Here is a 13,307-nt window from a genome sequence, read left to right as displayed (position 1 = left end):
CCTGATTGTGCATATGTATAGGCATACTCAGGTTTAGTATGTAAAAGCAATTTTCTGTATATTTAGAATGCTTGATGTTCATGTGCGCATGTTGGTAGAGTGTAGACTACCCGCACACGCAGCACTATTTACTTGCCTTTTATAAATATTACTTTTATAAACATTATTAAATTCAGATTGAGTTGAGACTTCATTTATAAGAGTTCTGAAACAAACGAGATTAGTTTTCCCATTCAGTTCCCAGGAAAAATGAAAGATCTCTGAGTAAGAATACAAAAAGCCTGAACAGCAGGAAATGTCGGAATCATGACAAATCTACAGAAATGTATGACTAACTTTTCTGTCTCTGGGTACTAACAGAATTTGAACTTATCTATCTGAATATTAACAGGGTTTGCCAGATGTTTTATCATCTTTCTCATTTGATAATATTGTAACGATGCAAAGTCACAGTAGTTCACAGGAGTGGTTTAAACAATAACAACAAAAGTAAGCTCCTCATTTTCTTCAACTTCAAAAGGTAACTACTTTGTGAAACATTTTTGACTGATTCTGTAGTTAGGCATTCTACAACTTTGGACAGTTACTTTTTAATCATGATTTTTTTTTCCCCTCTTTCTGATGGGATAAATGAAGAAAATCTCATACAATGTTGAATTTTCTCCTATCTGGTTTCTCCACCATCAACATTTTAAAGTTTTTCCAGATGTTAAGGAAAAGCTAAGTATACACTGTCCCATTTTTTTTAAACATAAACCTTTTATAAATCTGGAGGAAACACATGGTACAAAACTTTAGGTTCTGGCTAAGTCAGTTTGTAATCTAATTGCAAAACTGCTTTGTAAAGAGCACAACTTCAGCAGTGAAATTCCTGTAGTGTGCTTAATACATTTCCTACACCTCTGTGCTCATTTGATCAAGATGCTGTCTTCATCCCCTGCCTCCACTCTGGTTTCACTTAAGAACTGAAACCATCCATTGGTACGAAACTTAAATGTGTGTAAAGCTGTTTTCCTTTGGAACTATTTAAGTTGATACTCAGGTGTCAGAGCTGTTTAGCCCTTGCACTTTTCATAATGGGCTTTTAGCTGAGGAGGTCAGGAGGAGCACACCACCTCATTCAATTACATTCAGCCACCTTTCACGGGCTGTTGCTTCAACAGCAGCACTGTTAACTGAATGGAATAGGCTAGCCTGCTAAGTGAGACAAAAGCCAATGTTCTAATAGTACTAAGGAATTCAATAAATACAAGTTTGTTTTGTTTTTAGGATGTAATTAATATTAATTAATATAGCAGATAGATTTGGGTTAAAGATGAATGAAAAGCACTAAAAGTATTTTAAAGAGCTGCTAAATGAGACACTGAAATATTGATTACAACTCCACGTGTATAATTGTTAAATTCCTAGAGCATATTGTAGAATAAAAATAGCTTTTTAAAGTAGGCAAGTAAAATATTTTATAAAATGTTTTATTATTTTCAAAGCACTTACAATTTGTTTAGAACACTTGTTATAGGTATTAGATTTGTGCAAAATACTTAGCTGTTATTTCTGTATAATTTGAACAGAATAACTTAGATAAGTTCCAAAATATAACTTAAGTAGAGATGAATTATTTTTTGTTTGCTGCCTTTTTTTTCTCCCAAGTGTGATCCTGTATTTACTTCTAATAGAACCCTATTAGAAGGTGTTATTTGAAGGTGTTGAGGTATGAGTCCAATAAACGTTTTGGAAGAAAACTGAAGTTATTTATTTCTTTTCTGCAAATATCTTTACTCTTATCATTGAGGAATATATTTTATCTTAAGATCAAACATTAGAACAGCAAATATTGATGATTGTGGTTAATTATGAAAAATGTTTCACTTGTGAAATTAGGTTAAATATTCAATTTTTAAGAACATAACTCCAGGAAGAAAAAAACATTCTCAGTACAATAATGATGGAGAGAAGTAATGCTATATATTTGGCTATACATATTAGATTTGAGAAGTTTCTCTGCCATGCACTAAACAGGCTTTCTGCAAGTGGATTTTATAGAATAATATAGGAAGCAAATATTAGCTAGATATGGGAAGTGACAATCTATGTGGCTATGATATGAATATAATCATGTTATAAATGAAGTCTCATCTCAATCTGAATTGTGTAATATTTATAAAAAGCAAGTAAAAAGCAATATTTATAAAAGGCAAGTAAACAGCACTGGGTATGCGGGGAGTCTACGCTCCACCAACATGCACACACTAACATCAAACATTCTAAATATATAGAACATGGCTTTTGCATACTAAACCCGAGTATGCCTATACATATGTAAAATCAGGAAAGGTAATAAACAATCCCTTAAGTTCCATGACTTAACAGTCTCCATTCTCCATTCCTTTTCTTGACTACAAACAAGTCTCCATTTTCCATCCCTTTTGAACAATATGTCTTGCTTTAAGTTGTCAAGCAACTCGGCCTTCAGGCCTTATGTATCCAGTTCTTCCCGAATCGAAGAAAAGCATATCCATCTCCTTTTCAAGGCCAATAAGGCCTGGGTCAAAAGGCATGTCCAGGTCACCAAGGGGTGTAACAGCAAAAGCCTTCGATGGCTGTAGCAGCAGAGGGACCGATGGCGTCTCTTCGTGTAGAGAGACTTCAAGGGCTGAACTGCTTCAACTCCTTCAAAATTCAACAGTGCTTGATCATAGTCTAAAACTGCCTGTAGCAATAGAAAAATATATGATACTAGAGGGCCTTTTAATGTTTCAGTCAAAAGCAAAATAAAAGAAATAAAATGCTGGAAGCTAAAGGTTCTGCAAATTCAGGCTATTAAAATTTATTTTACTGTTAACCATTAAAACAACTTATTTATGGCTATGCAATTTACTTGAAACTTCTCAGTTACAGCTTGGAACACCTTTAACATTTGCATGCCCACGTAACCTACTCTCATAAAGGTATGTCCATTTAGGCAGGAAGAATCCTGTGACTTCCGGAAATTTTGAAAAAGTCTTCCAGTGGAGGAAATGTGCACCAGAATCCCACTTGCAAAAATTTGGTCATGGACAGTAGACACAACAAACAGAATAGTGAAATATATGATAAATAAATATATATTCACATATATATTTCTCTCACAGAGTGTAGGCAGCTGATAACCCAGATGGTAGCAGACTCAGCCCTTTTCTATGTCTTAGGCAGCTGGACTGCAATTAAAAGAAACCAATGTTTTAATGGACATTAGGAAAACTTCTATACTCCGATTACTCTGATTCCATTTTTGGTGTCCACATCTTTTATTCATTTTTCTCTTATGTTCTCTGAGGCCTTAAAGAGCCATGTGGGACCACAATCAGAAATGTGTGGTTTGCCAGAAAGTGAGGGAGCTGCAGGCTCCTTTACTGATCTGACTGCTACGCCATCAGTCCCTCTGCTGCTACAGCCATCGAAGGCTTTTGCTGTTACACCCCTTGGTGACCTGGACATGCCTTTTGACCCAGGCCTTATTGGCCTTGAAAAGGAGATGGATATGCTTTTCTTCGATTCAGGAAGAACTGGATACATAAGGCCTGAAGGCCGAGTTGCTTGACAACTTAAAGCAAGACATATTGTTCAAAAGGGATGGAAAATGGAGACTTGTTTGTAGTCAAGAAAAGGAATGGAGAATGGAGACTGTTAAGTCATGGAACTTAAGGGATTGTTTATTACCTTTCCTGATTTTACATATGTATAGGCATACTCGGGTTTAGTATGTAAAAGCCATGTTCTGTATATTTAGAATGTTTGACGTTCGTGTGTGCATGTTGGTGGAGCGTAGACTCCCCGCATACCCAGTGCTGTTTACTTGCCTTTTATACCTTTTATAAATATTCCTTTTTATAAATATTACACAATTCAGATTGAGATGAGACTTCATTTATAACACCCCTGTCCCCCAAAAAATAATAATAAAATAAAATATCAGGAATTATAATGATTCATTAACTTGCACAGTAAACATTTTTTATATTCTTCTCCTGCCTTCTTTGGATGTGCAGCTCTTCTAGCATATAACTTGCTCTCATTTACTTCAACTAAACTTTCAGCAAAATATTAACCTTCCGGAGGAATATATTCTCCTTTTCTCAGGAAGCAATGTGTACACCTAAGGATATAACTTTGTAATACATTGAAATTGTATATTATATAACCATATAAATTAGCAGCTTTGTATCAACGGGTTGTTAAAGAATCTGTCCTAATCATCTTGTGCTAGTAGCTCTTCACTGAGGCAAGGGATGGTGATAATGAGCCATCCCTTATTCAAGAGTTATCCTGAGAGTCATTTCTTTACCATCTGAAAATCCTAGTTTTAGGACCTTAACCTGTTTTAATCTCCCTTCTAAATTTTCTCTATTTTAAATTTAATCAAGTAATTTAATTGTTACTGTTTTCCAGCATAAATAACTTCACAGAGTAACCAGTTAGCATGATAAAATAGCCCTAGGCCTTCAGCTAGATTGAATAATTCCTTTGTCATCACTGACGGAAAATATTATTCTTATATTTTTCTCTTAGTAATGGAGCAAGACCAACTAATGCTATGTTTAATTCCTATAAAAGTAACATTTGGAAGTTTAGTGAAATTCACTGTTTAGTTATTGCTCAAAAAGAAAGTAAAGAACCAACCATATTTGAAGTATGTTTGATCCAAGTCACATGTGGGTTTTACACCAGACATAGACTTTTTGCAATGTATTTGTAATGTATATGTAATGAGAACAATAAAGATATTCAAAACTTTTTACTTAGAGGAAAGAGAGGAAAGAACATAATTGCAAAGCTTTAACATGCTATGTATTGCAGCTGCAACAGAAAGATGAGAACGTGAGAAATATATCATTATAATGATGCACACAAAGGTCATTTTCAGATTTTATTTTATTACTTACATATCTTAAAAAATACTGTAAAATGGGGGGGGGGGGGGGGGGGAGGGTGGAAGAGAGAGAGACTTTTATTTTACTATGAGAATGCAGCTTCCTAGTTGCGCATTGTGGTGGTTTTGCCCTGCTGGTCAGCTGAACATCACCACAACCTCTCTCTCGTTCCCCCCTCCTCCATGGGCCACAGCCTCCTCCAGGCCACATCCACCAGGGGCTCCTCCATGGGCTGCAGCATGGAGATCTGCTGGACCCATGGGCTGCATGGGGGACATAGGCTCCATGGGCTCCCATGGACTGCAGGGGGACAGCCTGCTCCACCAGGGGCCTCTCCACAGGCCACACGGGAACTGCTGCTGCCTGCCTGGAGCACCTCCTGCCCTCCTGCTGCAGTGACCTTGGGGGCTGCAGGGCTGCTTCGCACTTCTGTCTCCCAGCTGCTGTTGTACAAGGTGTGGTGTTTGTTGTTGTGTTTGTTTGTTTGTTTTTCCTTTCTATGCTCTATGGAGTACTATGCTCTCCTAGAGGCCAACCAGCATTGCTTACTGGCTTGGCTCTGGCCAGCAGCAGGTCCCTTTTGGAGATGGCTGGAGTTGGCTCTGATCTCACATGGGACAGCTGCTGGGCTCTGCTCACAAAGGCCATCCCCTGCTACCAAGCTTTTGCCATGTAAACACAATAAAGTAGATTTACATAGAGGTGGCCACTGTAAAGTAGCACATTTTAAGATTTCAGATTTCAGCATTGGTCCCAGACTTCACGCAATCAGAGCTCAGGTATATTTGGAATGTCTTGTTTGAGCCATTCTTTTTTGACCACTACCTTGGTATATTTTATTTTATTTTATTTTATTTTATTTTATTTTATTTTATTTTATTTTATTTTATTTTATTTTATTTTAAAGATATATCTCTTTTCTTATCATTATATCCTTACATTTTTTCTTTTTAAATCTTGAGCCATGCTGGTGTGCCTAAGATGACAGTACGATAGCCTATGATGATTTTTCATTGAGTCCAGACGTACATTCTTGTTCTGTTAAAAATCTTTTTAATGAGGTACAGAGAGATATTCAAAAAATTGGATCTAAAGTAAAAAGCAAATAACAAAATCTCGTTAACTACATGGCATATCAAGGGACATTATTTGCACACACAGATCAATGTGCAAATTAATATTGTAGCAGATCCAGGAATACTGAGAAACTGCATGGTTGTCACTGTTTTCTACAGTGTGGCCTTTCATAAATTTACCTTTTTGTTGTTGTAGTGAAGAAGAAGAAAGTGTGAAAGGTGAGAGATGAGATTGATTTTGCCTAGGTTACTCATTATATTTCTGTGAGCAAATTGTGTTCCTGATTTTTTTTTCCAATAAAACATTTTTCAGTGAACATGGTAAACAATAAAAATGGATCTAAACAGTTAAGAACTGTTTTGCTCTTCTACATTCAGCTCATTTCCTTTGTTATAATTCAATTATTCAGTAGTCAGAATGTGGGAGTTTGACAGAGGTTTGTTTCATTTTGTGAGTGAAACAGCATATTTTGCACCACTATGCAAAAAAAAAAAAAAAAAAAGTCTACTTCTTATGGAAAGGTTCTAAAAGTGTGTCTTCTCCAACCAAATAAGAATTAAGCAGTCAATTTTAAAGTAATAAATAACTATAAATACTTGTAGCAAAATTAATGAAAATTTTCTTTTTGCTTGAGATACTGCTTGTTAACGTGGTCTTAAAATATCCTTCCCTCTTGTAATATTCAGGAGACAGTAATCTCACTACTTCCAATGGTACCTAATGCTTGGGCTCACACTTAATCTGATATGTTTTTTGCACGTCTGTGAGGTTTGCTGGCAAAAAGGCTATATTAGTATCTTTCTTAATTCACTTCCTGAGGGTTTAAGGAAAATTCCTTGGGTTTAAGGGAAATGCAATTATTCCCTTGAGGATATGAATTTAGCTGGGCTGAAAAAATGGTATGATTCCAAATTAGCCATTTGTAGTGGCTAAATTGAATGTGATCATTATTTACTATTGAGAGACAATGTCATTTTCCTGTTTCTTTTTTTTTTTTTTTTTTTTTACAAAAAATGTGTCAGTCAAATCAACACAAATGCATTTTTAAAATATCGTTAAACAAAATGTTAAGATGCTACAAGGTAGAGGTTATTAGCATTAGCTGGAAATACAGCATAGCTGATACAAACAGTTCCAGAAGATTTCTAAAACACCTTAGTGATAACTTCTTGGCACAGGTAGTAAAGGAACTGGCTAGGAAAGGTGCCCTTCTAGATCTGTTGCCTGTGAACAGGGAGGGTCTCATGTGTGAAGTGACAATTGGTGGCCATCTTGGCCACCATAGTGACCATGAAGAAGTTGAGCTTAAAATATTTGGAGATAGAAAGAAAATTTCCAGCAAAGCTTCAAGCAAATGAGCCAATAAAATTATTGATTAAATTATTTATTATTGCCAAAAACTTGACACCTGTGTTTGTATGACTCATTTGTTTATTGGCTGCTCATACTGACAGCTAGATCATGCTGCTATGATTATGTGAATATGATGCTTGTTTGACTTCATTTTGCATCTTTAGCTCTTTTTATTGTTTCCAGTGCCTTTTAGCAACTCTACTGTTTTTCATTATTTTAAAATGTTGTGTTTATTATGAATGGAATTTTAGGAAAGGAAAAGAAAACTAAAATGAGAACATAAGTGTTATATAAAATCAAGCTCTATCACTGTTTTGAATGCTGAGTATAGCTTTGGTTCACCCATCTCAAAACTAAACCTGGAAATCTTCTGAGTGAGTGACAAGGATGATCAAAGGTTGGAATGGATTTTGTATGAAGCATGACAAAACAGGCTACAGCCTGAAAAAGAAAGAATGAAAGGAAGATTAGAGAAATTTCAAAAATTATCAATGGCAAACAGGAGGAAAACCAGGATCGTATTATTTTCCAGAAGAAGATTGAGCTGGTAGTTGGAAAATAAAATAAAATAAAATAAAATAAAATAAAATAAAATAAAATAAAATAAAACAAAAAGGAGAGGAGAGGAAAGTTTATATAAAGTAAGGTAGCTCTTCTGATATGTTGTAGTAAAATGTGCAGTTGGGTAGTATGTTGTGGACTTTAAATTCAAAAGGAGACAAATAGATGAAGAAAATCCACAGAGGTTCATTAAATATAAAAATGTCATTTCTAATTCAGAAAGCCTCAAGCTATTGAAAGCTGGGAGAGCGCTCTGAGTCAGTATCACCATATGATTTCTGTGTTCCTATACTCTTCCACAGGCATCCACCACTATCCACTACTGGAAATGGTGTACTGAGCAAAATGCATTTTTTAGCCTACCTTGTTGACTATTTCTGTGTAAAAAAAATGTTAGATATTTTGTCAGCAGGCAATTTGTCAAGGGCTAAACGGTTTCTTACAGCCTTTTTCCAGGTTACTTTATGTATTTGGTTTCTGCACTAATCTGTAATTAGATCTTAAATCAGAGATTGCTGTTACTCCAGAATTTGTATGATGGATTCTTCAACCTTAGTTCACTCAGTTCCACAGTTTTCACTTCTTATTTCTCTCTCTTGTTTAAAAGCATACCACTTCTAAGCTTTATATTTACATGGCATGCAATGCTCTTCAGTATAGATTAATTGTTAAGTTTTCTTTAGCTGAAATAACTGAAACCTATTGAACTGAAAACTAGGTTTCATGAGGTGTTTTAGAATTACCATCAAAATAAGGGCTAAGTTCTTGTTTATTGCAAAATGATCTACAGTATATATGTGTATATATATATATATATATATATATGTATATATATATTTTTTTTCTTACGGAAACTCAAACACATTTCACAAGAATTTTACTTGTTCTACTCTCACGTTTTGGGAAGAACAACCCCAGGTACCAGTATATTCTGGGGGCTACCCAGCTGGAAAGCAAGTCTGCAGAAAGTGACCTTGGAGTCCTGGCAGACATAAAGTTGAACATGAGTCAGAAATGTGTGCTTGCTGCTAAGAAGGTTAACAGTATTCTTGGCTGCACTAGGCAAAACGCTTCAAGAGATCCTTCCACTCTACTCAGCATTGATGAGGCCACACCTGGAGTACCGTTTCTAGTTCTGGGCTTCCCAGTACAAGGGAGACATGGACATAGTGAGGACATGGATGTTGAGAGGGCAGTTCTTTACTGTAAGGGTGTCAGAGCACTGGAACAGGTCACCCAGAGAGGCTGAGGAGCCTCCTTCAGAGATATTCTAAACCTGCCTGGATGCCATCCTGCAAAATGTGCTCTAGGTGATCCTACTTGGATTTGGATTAGATGATCTTCAGAGGTCCCTTCCGAACTCAAACCATTTTGTAATTCTGTGACAAGAGTCCAACCAAGGGCTATCAAGATGATCAAGGGATTGGAGCACCCCTTCTATCAGGAAAGGCTGAGAGAAGAGGAGGTCCAGGGGGATCATGTCTTTGATCTTATCGAAGTACCTGAAGGGAAGATGCAAATAAGAGCAAGACTTTTTTTTTTTTTTTTTTTCAGTGGTACCCAGTGCCAGGATAAAAGGCAATGGGCACAAACTGGAAAAAAAAAAAAAAAAAAAAAAAAAAAAAAAAAAAAAAAGGAGGTTCCATCTAAACATCATGTAACACTTCTAACACTTCTTTCCTGTGTGGATGATGGAGTACTGTTACAGGTTGCTCAGAGATGTTGTGGAGTTTCCCTCCATGGACAGCTTCAAAAGCCCAAAAGCCATCTGGACATGGTCTTAGGCAACATGTTCTAGTTATTGTCTGCTTGAGCAGGGCAGGTTGGACCAGTGGTCCTTTACAACCTTAACCATTCTGTTATTATGTGTTTCTGTGATTAAACTATTTTCTTTGTTTAATCTCACAAACAAACACTGTTAAGCTCTATTTCAAAATCAGTTTGAAATATGAAGCCTGTTACAAGCCTATTCTAATGCAGAAAGAAACGCAGCCATTGCATAGTACAAGTGGTTCCATCTTGGCGGAGCACTGCTCCCCATAAGTACATGAAACAGTCAACCTGTTGATAGTCAAGCTATCAATTGACTATGTTAATATTAATAAAGAAGGAGTCAGCATCACTGAACATTTTCTTATCTGGGTAAGAGAGATAAGGTATAGGTGTAATAAAAATACAATTTAAGATGAGGAACAGGATAATTTAATGTTAGGACATTTAATTGTCTAATCTGTTCAAAATCTCATTGCTTAGGCACCATTACAAGAATAGTTAAGTATTTAGGAACATTGTACATTAGTCAGAGTTCAGTTTAATGTTTTCATACATGTGCATACACACATATACACGTTTATCTGCCCATCTGTTTTTCTTTGCCCATTACTGATTACTGTCTTTTTTTTTTTCTTTTTTTCTTTTCTTTCCACTTTTCATACTCTATAGATTAATTCAGCCATCATTATAACAGTGGTGATGTGAAGAAAGGCATTGTTCCTTTCTAGGAACTATTCTTCATTTTATGTGAAACTAATAATAGTGTGGCACTTCTACTGCCTCTTGTATGATCATTTAAGAATTGAGAGCTTATTGTGATGACATATTTGTATATATTGACCAAGGTAACACATCAGAAGACAGCAATAAGAAAGCAATTCATGCAGGTCTGCACACATACAGACAACTCTGGAAAATGAAATCTAGATTTACAAAATTAGATTAATCTTTCAAAGATTTCATTTGCACAATACCGTATAAAAATGCTACTTATTACAAGGAGCAGTGTTTCAACAGCAAAGCTCTTAACTGCAGACATTGTAAATTGAACAAATTAACCTGGGAAGAACTCAGGAGTGAGTGATCTTTTCGTCAAAGAAAAAAAAAAGATATCATTTTTTTATTATTATTGTTATTATTTTACAGCTATAAAGTCTGTTCTTCTTCCTTATTTTTTTTTTCAGATTAGCAACATATTTTTTTCTAATGAGAGCAAAAGATAAACACTGAAGTTCCCCCTCATAGATTTTATTGAATAACTGACTTGCTGAAAGTAGTTGACATATTGCTTCAGTTTCAGAAGGTCTGTTTTATGTTTCAAGATTTGATGAGGCCCAATTCCTCTTCTGAAGTTTAAGGAGAGCAGGTGAGATATGGCAGTTTTCTCGTTATGCCTTTCCTCACACTGATTGCTGCTCATGTATTTTTCTCATCAAGACTGCCGTTAAACTGAGCTGTTAAAAGGAAAAAAAAAAAAAAAAAGGCAAAAAGGCTTTTCCTTTTCTAACATTTATTCTTGCACCTTTTTCAGAATATGTTCTTGTATCTCAAGAAAGTAAGCTTTCCTGAAGGAGACTTAATGTATCCCTGTATCCTGGGGTTAGAGAAGGGTTTAGGCCTACAGAAACTTTTAAAAAAATGCACTTGACCATCAGTTTCTTCTTTAAGTAGACTTTCTTAGAAATTGCAATTTAAAAAGCCCATACAAAAAAAAACACGTTACTTTCTTATAAATTGTCTAAATCCATATTCATGCCATTTCAACTAGATGTTTTTCTAGAGATACATTACCTTAAAAATTAAATTGCAAGGTGCATTCTTCTAAACCTTGGATCGAAGAATGGTTCTGGATTGTAGGAAAAAGTTACCAACACCTTGATCTAAATGTTCATAACTGACTTACAATTTCAGATGGTTCTTCTACTGATAATTTTTCTTAGATTATGAAAATTATTTTTACAATTTAATTAATATTTTATTACAAAGTGGAACGTTGAAGAAATTCTTAGCACTTTTTAGTTACATTGGTCTGTGTTGGGTCTGTCTGAGCCGGAGTCACCTTTTCCCTGCAGCAGCCCGCACAGTGCTGTGCTCTGCACTTGTAGCTGGAACAGCACTGATATCACTCCAGTGTTGTGCCTATTGCTGCATAGTGCTGACACAGCATCAGGACTCCTCCTGATCCCCCAAGAGCCAGCAGGCTGGGGGTGGGCAAGTGATGGGGAGGGGACATTGCTGGGGCAGCTGACCTAAACCAACCAAAGGGATATTCCATAACACCTGATGTCACACTCAGCAATAAAAGTGGGGGCTCTTGTGGGGGAGGGGGCTGTTCCTCCTGAACAACCACTATGCGTTTTGAGGCCCTGCTTCCCAGGACGTGGCCAAACATCGCTCGTTGATGGGAAGTAGAGAATAATTTTTTTCCCTCTCTCTGTGCTCCCGTGCGGACTTTTTTTTTTTTTTTTTTTCCCATTCCCTTTCGCTTTAATTAAACCTTTCTCATCTCAAACCTCGAGTTCTCTGTATTGTATTTTCTCCCCCTTCCTCTTTGAGGAAGGGGGGAGTGAGAGAGCGGTTGTGGTGGAACTTGGCTGCCCACCTGAGTAAAACCACCACATGGTCAAATAATGATCTCAAAGAATTTTGAATACTCAGAATGTTGAAAATTTGTTTTACTCTCAAATTAAGAATTCATACGAAACTGAGAGTTTGTATGTAGAATGACAGTGGGGTTGAATAAAAAACATGCAAAAAAGCAGAGAATGTCTGAGAAATAAAGGTATGTAATCTAGAACTATAGTTCCCATAATACACTGTAGGTATTTCAATACAGAGGAATTACAGTTAAATAAAGAAAAACATTTTTACTTCAGTATATATTTTGCTTACCTAAAAGGTCATTTCTGAAGAAAAGCTACTTTCCCAAAAATGTGTGACTTTTTTTTTTTTTTTTCAGTCTGTCACAGTTATGAAATACTGTGACTTTTTAGTGGCTGATTCTGAGAAAGTTTTTTTGTGTAATACTAAGAACACAAAATGAGTTAGGCCACAATAAAGGACTGGAAAAACAAACAAAAAAGTAAATTGCAAAGATAGCACAGGGTCAGTGAAGCTTGTTAAAGAGATGCTGTGGTATGCTGGGATCAGGCTATTTGCCCCTGCATGACAGGCAGAGCAGGATGAGCTACAGCTTACAGAAAAAGTCTGCATTTCTTCCCTGTTAACAGATACAATCTACAGTATTAGATACTTCTACTCCTAGAGTACACGATGACAGTAGCTGAAAAAGGGCTTGCAATTCCATAGTGATTTTTTCTTATTTAGGAGATAGAGAAAGCCCCAAATACTATTACATGAATCCCAGTTCCTCAAACCATAACATTCCTGAGGAATACATCGATTTCTTTGTCTATTTTTATAGCTTGCAGGTCCTACTTTACATTTGCAACTCAGTAGGATTGTGTTTAAAGACAGACAGTTAATTATATGTTTTTTATTTAATGATTTTAGATGGCAGTACATTATTAATTTTAGGACTATGTATTTTTAAGTTTTTTTATACATAAAGGAACATATTCTGAACAGTGCTTTTGTGCCATTTCACTAATGAGAGGGGTTGTAAATCACATG

Source organism: Anas acuta, chromosome 1, assembly GCF_963932015.1.
Source record: "Anas acuta chromosome 1, bAnaAcu1.1, whole genome shotgun sequence".
NCBI classification, from domain to species: Eukaryota; Metazoa; Chordata; class Aves; order Anseriformes; family Anatidae; genus Anas; species Anas acuta.
Note: the sequence above shows the minus strand (reverse complement) of the source record.